This window comes from Hermetia illucens, chromosome 6 (genome assembly GCF_905115235.1).
Source record: "Hermetia illucens chromosome 6, iHerIll2.2.curated.20191125, whole genome shotgun sequence".
Classification (NCBI taxonomy): Eukaryota; Metazoa; Arthropoda; class Insecta; order Diptera; family Stratiomyidae; genus Hermetia; species Hermetia illucens.
Genome location: NC_051854.1, coordinates 1,758,048 through 1,775,408, shown reverse-complemented (window position 1 = coordinate 1,775,408; position 17,361 = coordinate 1,758,048). Strand labels below are relative to the sequence as shown.

General features: G+C 39.9%; 1 protein-coding gene across 4 annotated transcripts in view; it reads right to left on the bottom strand.

The window, feature by feature from the left end:
- Nucleotides 1-16,506, bottom strand: part of LOC119658614 — a 74,050-nt gene extending 57,544 nt beyond the window's left edge. The window contains exon 1 of one of the 4 annotated variants that reach the window (XM_038066104.1): nt 16,254-16,506. The gene's annotated coding sequence lies outside the window, so the exon portion shown is untranslated. Of the gene's footprint in view, nt 1-9,760; nt 9,869-14,784; nt 14,924-16,253 lie in introns of those variants that run through there. The other 3 variants (XM_038066107.1, XM_038066105.1, XM_038066106.1) reach the window with 3 other exon arrangements.
- Nucleotides 16,507-17,361: the final 855 nt, after the last annotated feature.

Below are 17,361 nucleotides of genomic sequence, written 5' to 3'. Positions count from 1 at the left end.
GCGAGTCTTTAATATCATACCAGAACCATGGATTGTTGGTGGGGAAACCAGGGGCTTAAACACCCGGGATGGGGATCTGTTGTATGCCAGTGAAAGTTGTAGACTCCGCTTCAGCCTGGTAGTTTCAAAAGACCTCAAGCTATCCTGCTTAACGACCTGTGTGATGGCGATACTTCAACGGTTAAATTAACTATAAATAATCAACAGGAGGATTAGGAGATTTTGAGTTGCTTTTCTTTTCCGTATGGCATGGATGAAATTCCTAGTGGAATATTCGCTAGAACTATTCAATCTGCCATGAGCAATGTTATGGGGGTAATAGCAGCATGCGAAGTTATTGCCCACTACATCTGTTCGGGGAGTTCTAACATTAATATGAGAGGATCCAGACTATTAGAATATCTGGCAGGAATCGAACTGCAAATCCTCAACTGAGGTAATGGTCAGGCGAAAGGTCGTCGCCATTACGGCAGGGCATCCTTGCTTGTTGGAGAGTGGAGGGTATCGAACCAAATGACGCTCTCAGATCGGAGGTGCATTGATTTTGATATGGAGATGGATTCACCTTTAAGAGCCTCATTTCGGAATTTGCGTAAGATAGGCTGAGCGACGTACTGATACGAGCTGACTGAGCTCTCGAGTTACGAACTTTGGGAGGCGCATCAAATCCATTTTTCACTCCATGCGCGAAAAAGACACCATGGTGGAATTCTGATTTGGCAAAACAGAGAAGGACAACTCCTCAACAGAACTCTGAATTCTGATTTCAGCTATTGGGTAGAATTAATACAAAAAGGTTCTCGAAGCTCTAAAGAAGACCATAAGGGCGTCTAAACGATCATCATGGAGACGCTCTTGCGAGAAGATTGGCTCGCGTGAGGTGACCCTGAAGTTGACTCCGTCCTAGGCAGGCCGTACCCAGCGACAGCCTCAAACATCCCTCATGCGAGAGACTGGACTTTGTCTAAGGGGCTGTCCACAGGGAAGTGTTCTTCCTCATCTGTTATGGTTCCTGGTAATGAGCACCTTGCTATCGCTCCTGGAGGTTAGAAAGGTCTTTGCACAAATATGTGCGGACGTTTTGGACCGTTTAAATACAACTCTGCAGATACACCATATCTCAAATTCACAATTGATGCCTTCGCAACGAACTCACGATGAACGCTAGAAATACTGGACTTGATACTTTACTAGGAACGTTCGATGGGGTAGCCACACGCTATTCACTTTACTGAATGTAGAAATCCACTCCAGACGTGGTAGCATCACCTCCATGAACAATATCGGAAATCCTCCAGATTGCTCTGGTGCTGTAAGTGCTGTGTGTGTTGGTGGTGGGGGAGAAACTACAGTCACTAAGCACTCAGACCGTGGTGGCCCATTGTACTCGACTCCCACGTGTAACGAAGTGTCCCGCATTCATTAATGTATCACAGGATTTCCGTTAGTGGATAAGATGCTATCCATTGCAACTGGAGCACATCGGCACCAAAGATCTGATGTCTGATTCGACAAGAGGCGAGGCATTCACATAGAAAATGCTCCGTGAATTCCGCTTCCCCATTACAGGCGGGACACACACTAAAATACTCTTGCAAGTCTTCCTGCTTTTCGACAGGATAAACTTTGGGGTATAAATGATTGGTATTGACAGGAAAAGTTTGGTGTGTCTAGAAGCATTTAGAATTTGCACCCTGTCATTATGGGAAGCTTGGTCCGAGTTTATCAAAACAGCCTTAGCCAATTCTATTGATACTCCAATTGTGAGTTTCGGTACCGGCTTGGGGGAGGTTGAACCCTCTTTGGCTAAAGCATCCGAGACATCATTTTCCTCTACACCACAGTGACTAGGTACCCAGAGTAGTTCCATCGTGTTGAATCTCGGGAATAGAGGCGCTGTAGATTTGCGATAGATAAGACCTGGGGATTTTCACCTTAGGTCAGGCATAATTGGCACCTGGAAAGGGGGCCAATCAGAAGGCCATGCGGTCACCTAGAAATCTCTTGGCAAATATTGGGTGGTCCTAATGCCCATTGATCATATGGTTTCCAGATTTGTCTTTGAGAAGACTTGTAATCACCAAGAGAGAAAAATGGTCGATAAAGGTCCACGAGTCTTTTAGAAGAATTAACGAACTTAATATTCTTCCCGCAGGGTTAGTCACTGAAGACAGATCAGGTTCAGGAGTGTTCTCGGAAAACCCGATTATGAAGCCGGCCCGACTTCTTGATAAAGTCACAACCATATTCCAGACGGACATATATTCCATTCAATTTTTTTGCAGAAGAATATTTGCGGCAAAAATGGCGGGGTCGCATTATTCGAACCTGTCCTGTACTTCATATATAGCTGCCCGGCCTCCTCAGATCTCAAACGAAGATACCTTGGTAAGGTTTTCTTAAACGAAAAATGTGGGCATTCTCTGCCTCTCGAAGCGGTGCCCAGATTCGTAAAGTCAGCGAATGCTGCTCGTGGGTCGCCATTTCTTAATGTATGATGCACCTCGACCGTATATAAACGTAATTGTTTTTAATCTGAGTGAGCTTGTGTGTGTGTTGTACCCCAAGGTATCAAAAAGACTATTGGCTGATTATAATAGGTTTCAAGGATATGTCTCCCATCTACTTGACAAAATATCGAAACCAGAGAAATCAGAATGTTAACAATTTAACCACGACAAGGGAGTATGTAAGAACTGGAAGCAGGAGTTCAAGGATACATGATGGCAAAAATGGCAAACAAGGTACGTTCCGTGTCATGCTAAGTAAAATGCAGGATATTATGCGTTCTTTGAAATATCATTGCTTGATTACTTGCCAATTGATAAATTGTTTTCGTTGTTTAAGAAAACATTTTTACTGGATCGCAATTTCATTATGGAAATCCTTGAATGACCCGAACCTTAAATTGATTTAGGTTGTGAGAGTGGGTGTTTTGGAAACAGAAGAATTAATTCAAATTTCCAGCTTATAAGCACAAATAAAAACCAAAACACACCCTGTTGATTCTATGCGTGGCTGGAAGATGTTCATCAAAATTCCTGAACCAAAAAATATTCATCCGACCATTTGTCCCTTTTCTTATCTCTCTGGATTATTAACATTTTTCTCCTTAAACGAAGGCAGCTTTATTGTTGTTTTACGAGCTTGCAAGATAATCACAAGAACGGATAACGCTTTTAAATTGAACGATTTCTGAGGTCCTTATGGGAGGATACTGCAAACACATTTATGTGCTGCACTGCATTCAGACAGACACGCATATTGAACAGACTCGTAAATCTCGAACGTGGTAGTGAATTAGAAATGAACGTGGATCGTAAAATATATGGGTCAAGGCTTTAAATATATGTACAAGCAAATATATACATAAATATATACATATGTATATATTCTTGGGATCATAAACATGCGTTCAAGGATGCGTGAGAAATCTGGAGAAATTCCAGCACCCATTATTTGCTCAATCAATATAGCCTCGATAAATTTTGGTCCTTATTAACAAAGTTGAAATTCACTTGAAAAAAATAAAGGAAACTTAAAAAATAAGCAAAGAATTTGTCCAACTTGATTATATTCAATTTGTTTGTTTGAAAATTGTATCTCCAATTCCGAGGAATGCACGAATGAAGTTAACAAGGGATCGCTCTTTATTGTTTGGAATCTTGGGGTGATATGAAAAAGGACACGAGTGGTAGACCAATTCAGAGAATTTAAATAGATATATTTTCTCAGTATTTTTTGGTGAATTAAACGTGCAGAGGAGTTCGTACATCTTTATCAGGGAGCGAGCTAGCTCCTATACATCGGTATAACTCCATTATAATATTGGGATAATGAATAATTGATACTTAGGCTGCAATAGCAGATAGCCTTTATGCGGAAACGAGAAATACACGAACCAGGAATACTTGAAGTAGAATGATCAGGCCGATCGAGGTGGGAGGACTTTCCTTGTTAGGTCCCAACTTTTGGAATGAACAGGGATGGCTTTTTTATAATTTTAATTACCGAAGAGGAACTACGAAAGAACTGCGGGGACTATAAGCCTCTGGAATTAAATCGAGTTCTGAATACAAAAGCGTGGAGCTGGAGCAAATAAAGTAAATCATATCATCAAATCAGGGCGACGCATCGTAAAATTGGTCCTGGTCGAGGGAAGAATGCAGGACGGGCTTTATCCCTGACTGCATGAAATCAATAAATAAGTACCTGGATGTGATAATCAATCTCAAGCTGAGTTTGAAGGTGAATGTGGAGAATATTAGCATCAAATTTCTTATATCTGGTGCGTTCATACGAAGGATACCTGCAACATATGTATTTCGTGGATTCCACACAAATTCCCTTGTAATATTTTAATTCTGAACATATATCCAGCTAATGAATTATGGCTAGTTACACCTGCATCTCCTTATTTTCGATAGGATAAACTTTGCAGTATGTTTGTTTGGTTTTGACAAGAAAACTTCTATGTATTTATTATTTTGAAGAGTGTTCTTACACAAAGTTGAAGGGAGCTCTCATCAAGCGACTGTCGGTATGCTAAATCACTGGCTGATGGAGCTCACCCTAGGCGACCGAACCAACTGTTGTACGATATAAAGCAGTTGCCCGGGGACAAGGTCGGAGTGGAGCTTCTGAAGTTGCTGTGGTAGCGACACCCGAAAAGCACTCAAGCCATCTTGGCCTGTGGGGACTCTGGGTCTTTAGAAGTATTAGCAAACAGCGCTAAGATCCACGAGGTGCGTGTACACCCTGTCGTTAGCGAAATGTTGCCGGAGGTTACGCGTGAAATTACCGAACTTCAACAGATGGTGGCCATCCTCGCGACTACCGTCTCTAAGCGGTGGGAGCTTCGCGTTCGGGAGGTATGTCTCGAATCCGTTCGGGGTCTGCCAACTGAAATCAGGTAGTCGCGCGTTGCGGACCTCAACGAGTCCTGCAATTTGCTGGTATCATCACATCTTGCCGACGAGAAAAAGAAGTGTATCAAGCCGTGTGCGTTCACGACATCAAAAAACTAAACTCCCTGGAAGCTCCGGCGGTTACCTAGAACGCAGCTCCACACTGCCGAACTGTCTATGATTCTTTGAGCAAACGCCTAGCGGCGGCAAACTCCTCAATCATACGCTCTTATGGCTACAAGCAAGTGGACGTAAGTCTGGGACTTCGATGAACGTTTTTATTGAGTTTTCTTATAGCGAGAATCAGCGGTCCCGTATTAGGCGCAGACTTTCAAGGCTACTATGGATTGCTGGAAGATCCCCACAACATGTCTCTTATAGACCCCGCAACCTCGCTCAGGTCTTTAGGAAAACTTGCCACCTGCTTTACCGACAGTCTTTTTATCATTTTTGAAGAAGAAAATACAGAAACATAACTACCGAAAATAGCCTCTCGCAGCCAGCTAAGCATGATGTACAGCACTACATCCGCAATACTGACTATTCTATCCTTTCGAAGGTGCGTCCGTTACCACGCTAGAAGCTCGCTGTTGTTAAGAAAGAATTTGAGATATTTTTAAAGCAGGGTGTTTGCAAACCATCAAATAGCTGCTGGTCTTCTTCACTACACATGGTCCCAAAGCCCAACGGCGAATGGAGACCATGTGGCGATTACAGACGTCTGAATCTCAGACCAGTGCAGACTGCTACTCCATCCACGACTTTGCGCATAACCTTGCTAAATTCCGTATTTTCACGACTTTGGACTTAGCCAAGGTATACCATCAAATTCTTTTAGTTAGTAACATTCACACCATTTGAACTCTTTGAATTGACACGGATGCCTTTTGGTCTACAGACGCCGTCCAGAAATTTGAGCTATCCAAACGACAGCTGGTGGACGGTACACTCCTGGTATTTCCTCAACCAGATGGACCACAAGCAGTATTCGTCGATGCCTCAGACATCGCAGTAGATGCTGTCCTTCACCAAAATGTGAACCAAATCTATCCAAGCTATTTCTTCCAAGAAATTGAATATAGCTCAATGGAACTACAGCACCTACAATCGTGAGCTATTAGCCGCGAATATGGCAATCAAATACTTCCGATATTCCCTAGAAGGTAGGCCGATGACAGTGTTTACGGACCACAAGCCACTTTCGCTTTTAAACAAGAGCCCGACAAAGCATCCCCTCGCCAACTTCGGCACCTGAACTTTATAATCCAGTTTACTTCAGATACCCAGCACGTGTCTGGCAAGATCAATGTAGTTCCAGATGTTTTGTCACGAATTTCAGAAGTCAAAATTCCTGCCACGGCCGATTTTTCGGCAATCGCTGAGGCACAGAAGGATGACGCAGTGCTTCAGAGCCTCAGGGACAAATTTCGGGAGTTTCCTAATTGCGGCTCAACCTCCGAAATACGCAGCGAAACCTCTGAAAAGAGACCTAGGCCATATTTTCCGGCCACTTTTTGCAAGAAAGTATTCCATGTAGTACACGATCTAGCGCGATCTAGGTTAACGCGGTGGTCTAACGCACAATCGTGCGTCGAGGTCCTCTGTCGGGAATGGATCCCATGCTTTGGAGTTCCAGCCGAAGTCATTACTGACCAGGAAATGGAATTCGAGTCTATCCTGCTCTCACAGTTACATCCTGCGCACCACCCACAATCCAATGGGTGGCTGGAACGCTGGCATAGGATACCGAAGGCCGCTATAATGTCCAGCCTTTCGTTCTACTTGGCCTCTGTACAGCCCATTGTGAAGAATTTGACGCTAGATTCGCTGAACTGGTATACGGGGAGAACATGAGACTCCCTAGTGACCCTGTGCTCAATACTAGGTCAGCCTTTTCCACCACTGGGCTTTTGCGTTTGCTCCGGAACACCGCGACCAAGCTAAAATCACATCAGGGAGCGCGTCATTTTCCAACGAAGGCTAACGCCTCCAAGGACCTGGAAGCCCATATGAAGCATTAAACAGAGGGGAGCACTTTTTTAGGCTTGACTTTGTAGCAATTCCAAGGACGTCTCCGTGTCCAGGCTGAAGCCTTTTTACCCTAGGACTGAGGTTCTAGTTTCAGCTGGGGATGGAGTAGTGTGGAAGCACTGCAGTATGTGAGCGGCTTAGCGGAGATTCACGCGAGCTTCACACGAAAATAAGCGCAGCGCAACTCACCATGACTGAGCAACTTGAAAGACACACGCTTGCGCATCTCGTTTACTTGTCCGGATAACAGCACGAGGACGGTGTAGGAACTGGGCTGGTGACAGTCTACAGCCAGCTGCCGGCGAAATTTTAATAGCAATTCGATATTTTTTTTATAATGACATACATACTACAGAACTATTAATCCAATTAAAGCGTTTTTGTAATCATTTTATGATTGACAATAAATGGAAAAATGACAAAGTGGGAATCAGAGCGCTGATACCCCCAAAGTCTTCTCTCCTGATTCAACAAAACATCAATCAGAACAGTCTCAGTTCTAGATCTATAACCTTAAATTAAGTTAGATTTTAGGGTTTCTATTAGATTAAGTATTCTTAAATATGAAGTCTTTATTAATAAAGATGATGCTGGAAACTAATGTCATTTGCCATAGCAATTTGTATTGATATTGATTGATATGATAGGGTGTCAAGATACTGGAAGCGTTAGAAATAATACCAGGAAGAGAAAACAGATCCAAATGGGATATGATAGGAAATTTGAGATAACTTCCATAAAGGGAGAAGAATGAGCCCACATCTGATTTTAAATATAACATCTACGAGGCGATAGGTTAGCACAGAAGTACTCAGATGATAGTGACCAGGAGTAGCGATGGGAGAAAAGGGAAGTGGACGATTTTTCATCAATTTGTTAGGAAGACGGTTCCCACCGTTTGGCACAGTTTCAAGCTAACAGTATTCACTTCATAATAGAGATGGTAATTTCAATTTTTTTTATAAATGTGCAATTCTAAGCAATCCAGAGATACCAAACTTGCTCCTTCCTCGCCAAATTCGTGACGAATAGAGAGAAATATGTATATAGTAAATCGATACTCAAGGGCAAGGAAGTTTATTTCCTAAACGCTTCAATTTTAAGAGATATGGAATGTGTTCAATACCATAGAACTCTCTTTCGGGAGTTTCGAAGGTTACATTGCTAAGGGAGAAGCAGCAGGAAAGGTTTTATTCGTTTGAAAATAGATGTATGACTTTAGATACCCTTTAACTTTACGAGGAAGAGACAGATAATGAATGTAATTTAGGGTCGATGCCCAAACTTCTAAGAAAATTGGTTTACTTGGGAAATTGGTAATACCTCTGAATCAAAACAATTTGGCATTCGATAAAGGTTAATTTACTTAATAAAGATAAGCTTTTCTTGGTTGCTCAGATTTATATTTTTTTCCTATTTTGGAAGAACAAGTTTAATGCATCAATGTGAACTATGGTTAGCTCATAAATTGAAGTCATCAATGAGGGAAGGGTTGGGGAGTAGGAAGGTAGGACGATAAATGAAGGATATATATCTTCAAAATATCAACAAATACAGCAATCACCGAGACTTATAATAAAACTCAAATGCAGGTAAACACTAAACTTCTAATATTGATTATTATCCATACACACCCCCACTGAGCATTCCAGTGGGCAGCTGTTATATTGACGAAACATTGACTGGTTGCTTTGTTGTATTCTCTTTCGATAAATTAATAAAGACATCGATGGTACTATGCGACTGAAAGCAACAAAAATTATTACGACTATAAAGTGACACGAATCTAATTTTGTGACTAAGCGAGATAGACGACGACTATAGGAATCTACTCAGACTTACTATGGTCATAGTGCTCTATTAAAGTCTCATAAAATAAATTAAGGGATGTATTAGAACAAAAAATAGTAACTAAATGTTTTGTTGTGGACATTCCCGAAAATAAGAATGTTTGTACCTTTAATTGAAATTAAAGCTTCTTGGAGCATAGGCGATGACATAATCAGATAGACAACAAGCCGAAATTATTGAAAAGATACTTTGGATTGGCAATGCGAAATTTACAGCAGAATTTAAAATTTGAAAGCTGAAGTAAGGTCATGTTATTATACAAATAATTCAGTGTGTATTTGGTCATTTGATTAGATATCAAATAACGCATTAGAAAGTCCAAAAATCACTGATAAAATGCATACTTATAATCGTGGACTTGGATGTGTATATCATTGGAGGATTACATAATCGACAGGGTGGTTTTCTCTTAAAATATCCTGCTATTAGTAAATAGAACATTAATTCGAATTTAATAATAGCTCCCCGTTAAATTGATCGATTTTTAAGAAATATCCTTCCTACTAATGTATATAAAGGTTCAAAATAACTTTTTCTCAACACAGTGCGTAGTGTTTCTCAATTTGTTTTATATCCATACTGCACAGAGGCAACAAAAACAAACGCTCGATGAAATCTTTACGCAATTAAATTTTAGATTCAAGATTTATGGTCGCCATCTATTTGCAATAAACCAATATGAAGAGAAGTTCTATTTTCGGTTTCATCTAATTTTCTTGAAAATTTCACTTAATTTTCCTGTAGAAGATAACCTTGAAACTTTCCTATATCTTTTCAATCGTGCTATCGAAGACAGAATAGTAACACCTTCACTCTATTAATTAAAAATGCGGAATTAGCAAGGTGAAACATCACCTATTTCTGAGAGAATTTCTACGTCTGGTTTTGAGTCCTTCTTTGGTCTTCGCCTCATAAATAATATGATATTTGAATAATTTCAGTTTGACCTTTCTTGCAAAAATGGATTCTACCTTCTCAAATGGTTATGAAAACGCACGAATTTTACCTCACTGCACAAAAATCAATACTAACCCCACCGAACGATTAATAAAGTTTATCTAATCTTCATAAAACTCATCTGTTTATTGCGATTCTGAAATTGTTATTCCAATTTAGCACAATGTTTAGATTGCAATATCTTAAGCGTCTATTGGAATGCGATATTGTGACGATAGAAAGCTGGAAAAAAGTGTTGATTGATACGTATAATCTCTTCTATAAATAAATGTTAAAAACACATACGCATTCTGAGTATCTAACACCTATTCACCTATTGCAAAGATGAATATGACATACACATATTTTGGATGGATATTTTGTTGTTTGCAAAATAATTCGTTACGAATATAAATTATCCACGTATAATGTGCTTTTGTAGATAATTCGTTCGAATATGGTCATAAGATTGGTGAATTTATTATAATCTGTTTGGATCTTGAAAGCAATATATAAATCTTTGTGGTTAATTCAGAATAATCGTGTCAACAATCTGGTCCTCCAAGCACAATGGACTACATTAAAAGATGACCAATCGGTGGTAAACATGTTCTTTGTTTTCAGTACCCCTCTCCCCATTTAAGATTACATTAAATACATTAATTGGGGTTTCAACGAATCGCTCGGGTAGGAAAAGTAGGAAAGAGATTCTCTTGGGTCCAGGAGAGACTAACAAAATTTAATCGACTCTGCAATTTTGGGCACAATTTCAAACCCGGGTTCATCAACGCCTCTGGCGTAACTAAAGGGTACGGTGCCCGAATTGCAAAGCGCAACTCCATGCTTGAGCCCACAAGAAGCTCTGCATGCGATATAGGCGTAACCACAACCACTAATAAATTTCCACCATGGGCCAATCGCAAATAATCTGTTGAGAGCACATCCTCCTGGAATTCTCCTGGAGCTTATGCTCTGATAGGACCACAACAAGACCATCACGAACAAGTTGGGGGAACCAGCACGAGCTCAAAAAAAATTCGGCGGAGTCGATGAAGGTTCGAATAAACTGCCCCAAAATCAGCGGCTAAACTCAACCGTCTAGGACAAGAGAGCAAGTACGCCTTAAAGAATATCGAATGATCTTCAGTAAGTAAAACGCCGAAATCACTTCTGTTTTTACGTACAGAGTGTTAGATGACAACTACGACGTCTCACTACCATCTAAACACCTCGTCGTCAGAGAACTAGCCTAGAACCGTTTGTCACATTACTCCACATTACATTCTCCCTCTTTCCCACCTTAGGGGCCCCCAAGTCAGGGAATTCCATTTATCAACGAGAGGGGAGAGGAGAAAGACAAATGTCGGTTCAAGGAACTCCCTGCCATCCAGTCCCTCTACCGTTGATCGCGAAGTTGGTTGGATAAAGTTGCATAAAAATCTAAAAGATCGGTTGCCTATGTGTTACAGGAGCGATGAGAAATACATTCGGTTTTTTTTACGAGGTAAAAAGGAAAGTAGGAAGTCTTCCCTGAAAGATGAAGTTAAACGGATTCAGCTGACAAGGATACTCTGGAGTGGTACTTCTCAAGGAGGGGCCTTACTTGGGCAGATGCAAGTTCACAACAGAATTGGGCTTATTCATTTAGCTTACAAACGAAAGAATTCGTTAATGGAATTTCATGTTTGGGTTCATTCTGAGAATATGTTATGGAGTCCCTTGACTTCTTCCTATATATCAGGTGCAACCTTGTGCGACTACAAATCTATTTGCCGACTAGTTAATCAAATATTTTCTCTGTGTCAATGAGAATCTCTTTGAGATTTGAAAATGGAATGCACTGCTATTTTCTCATCATGAAAGGTGAGATTCAAGCTTTATAATTCATTTCAAATAATAAGAAGTCATAAACACTTCGGATATGAAACCTTGTGTTTTTTATCTAAGAAACTTGGGGGGATGATGGTTGATTTTTTCTTCAAAGTCCATTTTATCCAGTTAGAGAGAGAAGTTCTAGAATATGTTAATTGTTTACAGCTATGTAGTAAGAATCCTCTCGGATCTTTAGTATCGACATATTATATTGCCTTTGGGTGATGTAAATTTACAGGAAAAACGCACTTTTGACTAACTATATCCTTGCTAATAATAATGGGATTTGCAATAAAGTTTCCTAGCATTATCACATGTATTGTATAATACTAATAGGAAGAAACTAAGAAAGGTCTTCCAGTGATTGCTGGGATGTGGTAATACATATATAATATTGTAGTTAGCTTTGTCGGGATGGATTTTGAGGTCTAAATTTCGTATTGCCTTGTTTTGAATTTTTCGGTTGATTAGTTTATGGGAATGCGTCCTGCCTTCCTTTAGGAATGAGTTGTTTCACCTTTCATGATTTCAGAGAGTACTAAACGAATCCTTTATTTAATACTGATATTCTCAGGCCTGATGAGAGGGGGGATTGCTCCCCGGATCAGAGTTCTCACGAAGTGGCCGGAATATAAATTTCAACGGAAAAAGGGTTAATAAACGAACCCAATTTTCACTCTGGACCGGGGTTTTCCGTATAATTTTACCTCGGGCCCGGATTATTTTTCTATGGCTCTCGATATCCTATCCAGGTATAAATAGCGAGATTCAAACATTTCTTTTTCACTTTTCTTTCAAATTTAATCTATCTATTCACTGCGAAGATACCTTCACACATAATTCTTTAATCACAAAACATGCTTAATGTGCAGTCACAATCGTAAACATTGCCATGTAATAGGCAATAAAAACTTTCCTACTCAGCGTCGTAAAGCGAATGAGTACTTACTTTATCTTACAGAATAAAAAAGGGGGAATTTTATTTCTGATTCATCTTTCTATTTTTCCACCATACATGTATATGTATATGCAGCTTGATAATTTTATAATGCAAGAATATGCATACATATATTCTGGGTTTTAACTTTGTAAATACATTCAGTTCTTAGTCAATATTGATGAGTAAGAGAACTTTACATTTGCGGAATCAAATACGAGAACATTTTTGAAATAATGCAATGCATAATGTAACATTGCATTGGCAGAAAGATACTGACTTTAGTGAGGCCTAAGTTGGATTGTCCTGAAGAACTTGGTCTACTAATCCTAATCAGAAGTAGTGTAGTAACAGCTGGATTTGTGATGTAGTTTTAGATTTTATATGGACTTTGTCAGATTATTTATTGTACAAAACCTGATATAAGTTACTTTACTATTACTAACGCGTCCAGTCTGTTGAAATTCTATACAACAGTTTGCTGAAAACACTCTTCTACAGCCAAAGGACCTCATTGCCACTAAACCTTCGTTGAAGTGAGAAGTGTGGGAAATAAGTCCCGCAAATTATCAATTGAAGATAGGTTTGTTGCAATAAGATATTGAAGTTATTAGGTCGCAGTTCCACTAAAGATACTCATTTTTTTCTGGCGCTTCAAATTAGCGAACATCCTCTTGATCGATGTTCGGTTGAAGAAGATCATTTTCTCAACCAAAAAGTGACGTGTGACAAGTTTTAGATTTATCGTCATCTGTCTCCTGAAAAAAAGGTTAGTTGGCAAAGGATAGCGAGAAAATGCTATCTATGCCGTTTTTTTTTTCCTCACAGTGAAAACAAAACCTCGTTCGCGGGCCTATCTCACAGGGGTGGTTTTTGGTTCAAAGAGAGAGCAATCAGCGCTGACTATTGATATCTGTTCTTTCATCAAGTAGGGAGTGCTTGCCAGTATGAAAGATGACAATAATTCATCATACCTGTTACATGGCTACGCTGGGTATCTATTTACTCTTCAAATGTTCTAGAAACTGGATAAAATACTCTGGGAAATACTTGATACACACTATGCAATCTCGGACCATTGAAAGGGACTAGATGCTCAGCGTTTGTTAATAATGCAGTATAGATAGAATAGAATAGATAGAATAGGGTGAAGTAGGTGAAGGGTGAGAGTAACTCCGCCATGCTATTAACATAGTATGCTGGTCCCAAGCCCAGGTAAAGGAGGAGGGTTTGAGGCAACGTACTCTGTACTATCCTCAGTAAAACAAAAATAAAATGCTGAGATCAGGGAAAGAGCTAAATAGAGTATAGTTAGAGTTATTCTATATAGTATAGTTGAGTCATAAGCCTCGGAGAAATGCTAGGGCGTCCACCTCAGTCGACGCGACAGGACGGTCCCCGGTCCTGTCGAGAAATGTGCAAGGGTTCTTGACGCAAAGACGGCGTCAAGACGTAAGCAAGTTAGTCCGAACACAACGAATACGCTGGATGGGGATTTGAAAGCCTCGAAATTGCACCCAGATCCGGCATTCGATAGAGCCAAATGGCGAAACCGATCACAACGAGCCGACCCCGCTTGTGAAAGGGACAAAGGCTGAAGAAAAAAAGGAAGAGGTGAATCGGAAGCGCAACCAGAAAGGGAAATTTGGAAAGTATTCACGTAAATAATATATTTCTGGTTCCCGAAATACTTTCACGTAAATATACAATAGGGTTCAAACTATTCGGGTTTTACCTCTTCCGAAACAATTAACATTCACTTTCGAAACTGTTATTCTGACTACAGATTTAAGATCATAACAGCGAAGATTATGCTGCCTCTTTTCATATAAGTTTAAACTTTGCCAAAGGGTTGACGTCGATTTCAAATACCCCGTTTTTTTTAAATTTTTAATGTTATTATTCTACTACGAGAATAGGCAAAATTATTGATTTAAACTTGCACTATTAACAGCACCATTTATAATGCAAATAGAAGTATGTCGTATATTTAGAAGGCGCCGGAGATTTTTGAAAATTGAATTAGCCCCGATTTCATAATTCAATTTCATCAGGAAGCGGATTCAAAATATTATGTTATATAATAGATATTTTTGTATTGAAGAGAATTCTGTCGCCAAAATAAAAAAAAATCGTCCACTTGAGCTTTCATAAACCAACACTGCACATTTAAAAATCGTGGAGATATCTCCTTATCTTATATTGCAATAACATATTCATATGTATCTATGCCTAACATATATATATTACCACGAATATGTTTGGCCCGATGATTACATAATAGTATTAAAAAGCATTTTATTTGTTGACAAAATTTCTATTATAATAAACTATTATATTTCTGGAAATTTCAGCCGAACCGCAAATTGTTGGGCGTGTTTACTCACTGACTAATTGCACGGTTTAATGCGTATAACACAAACTGCATTTGCTATTTTTTTATCTTTGTAGACAATCTTTAATCTTTGTTGTTGCCTCTAAATAACAAAAGTGATGATATCATTTTGGATGATCGGAAATTGAGCCGGTACGAAAAACAACAAGGAAACTCCATTAACACATGGCCAAGTTCCGAAGTTTGTTGATTCAACGTGTGATTAGTTCGTTATTTCTGATAGAATATTCGGGAAATCACAGGGAGTAAAGCATATTCTGTAAGTAAAATATGCAGTTCGGATTCCATCATTCCATAGCCGCAGAAAACTTGCACTACATCCTTCGAAAGGATTTTATAGAGATAGTCAGCAGGATATAGTGGTAAAGGTCACAAATAAAGACATACAAATTTCAGGTATTTCACCTCCCGACTCGACTCCCCACCTCCCGCTCCATAGCTCTAGGGGTTGAATGCTTCCATAACTTCCAAACTTGATTCAAATTAGCCACCAAGCTCTAATCGAACGTGATCTGCTTAAAAATTAATTTCAATGACCCGGTTATGTACTCTAGAGTTTTTGCAACCCACAATGCCACATGTGTACTCTTATTATCATTCACTCTGCCTTACATAACCGAACACCTTCCTATTCTTTTTCAACATATGCATGTACAAAATGTTCACACCAAACAATTCAGCATACCATCCATGCCCCCACATCCAAGTCAACTATTTCCACAAAGCCATGACTAAACACCACATTTAATTGAATCCAAGAACTACCTGATGCATTCAACCAGAAATGTTTGCCACGTGTGTGGTTTCTGTTTCAATGGGCGACCTCCTGGACATAAAACCGTCCAGTTCCCCAAGTACCATAAAATGGGTAACGAATTTTTCAAATTATCCTGACGACAAGCCTAAATGACCAAGCGGAGTCCAATTACGTCTCTCACACCCTCAATACGAGGCATGATATCATGATATCACGACAAAATGCGTAAAAATAAATTCTGGCAAGTTTTCAGGTATATCCTTCAACCCTTCCATTGTTCTGACCCTGATGGTTGATGTTTACTCAACTTCTTGAAGTGCATCCAAAATTTCAAATAACGTAAATTCAATGAATCGTGATTAGCGAACCTCGAAAGAATGTTATCATACAATAAGGATCCAGATATCGCCCCCTATTTACCGTAACAGTTATCACATTGCCAAGCTGACGATTGGCACGTAGGCCTCGAATTCGCGAACAAATGCGCTCTCTGATAACAACGATTAGTAATATCTTACGCAAACTCAATTTTCCCGATAGTGCATTGAAAATTCCATGAACACTTACAAAAACTCAGAAAGAGTCAAGAACTCGATGCAGTACCACGAAACGCTCGAATATAGCCCTGGAATCAAGATATCCTTTTCGTCCTTTACGCCAACAACTCAATGACACGACGCACAGAAAGCGCTCGAACTTGAACTTGAATAAGGACAACGCTCGGTAAGATACCGTGTGGAAAGTGAAAAGACTTTATCAATGCTGCTCGCTGGCTAGTGAAAATCAGACTGTTCTTTTGATGCTGGCTAGGCTCCTGAGAAACCGCGCTAGACCGGGAAAAACGCTGGATAAGCAGGCGCCCAAGTTACATGGATTTGGCGGCAACCATACATATATCGAATAGGCGCGTGTTGGGTGATTCAAGCAATCACGAAATGATTCCATTTCGTCACGAAAAACCACCAGCTGATGCCGGGGGGTGGAAATGCGTAGTATCGCAGATCAGCTGTTCTGAGTGTAGTACGGGGAGCTTTTGAAAGTTCCAACAGCTGGGAGCAACCTACGATACGTAGATGGTTGATAAGCGAATGAACTGAGAAGCGGCAATGCGTGCCGGCAAACAAGACTTGATGTCTACTGGCATACATACCTGCCTAATCACAGTGGGTAACTCTTGTAAGTGGATGCTTCTATGCATGCAAATTTTACCGGAACGGAGCTGCGATTTTGATCCACGATGGACATTTTTTCATTAGCATAGAGACAAAGGTGTGATGTTTCTAATCTTTCCATGCTTGAAATCAAGAAGTTCTACATTCCGTGAATGTGTGAACGAAGATTGATCAAATTAATTTCTACGATGAATTCAATAATGCACTAACTAGAGATTTAATGACATGCTTGTGCTCGTTGTCGCGGCTAAATCGCCCTTCCAAACATTCCATTTTACCTCATTTGTAATCCTTTTCTTGCCTCTCTAATTGGAGTTCTGGAGTGGACCTCATAGTTATAATTGTTGGCCATGGCCGAAATGAATATTAGTCGTTATAGACTCATTCCAGTGAAATGTGCATCTTGGGGGGTTGAGCGGAGACCAACAGACCCGCAGACCGAAAAACGAAGAAAGGGCTATTACAGAATCAGCGCAAGTGTCACTAATTATTTAATGAATCGC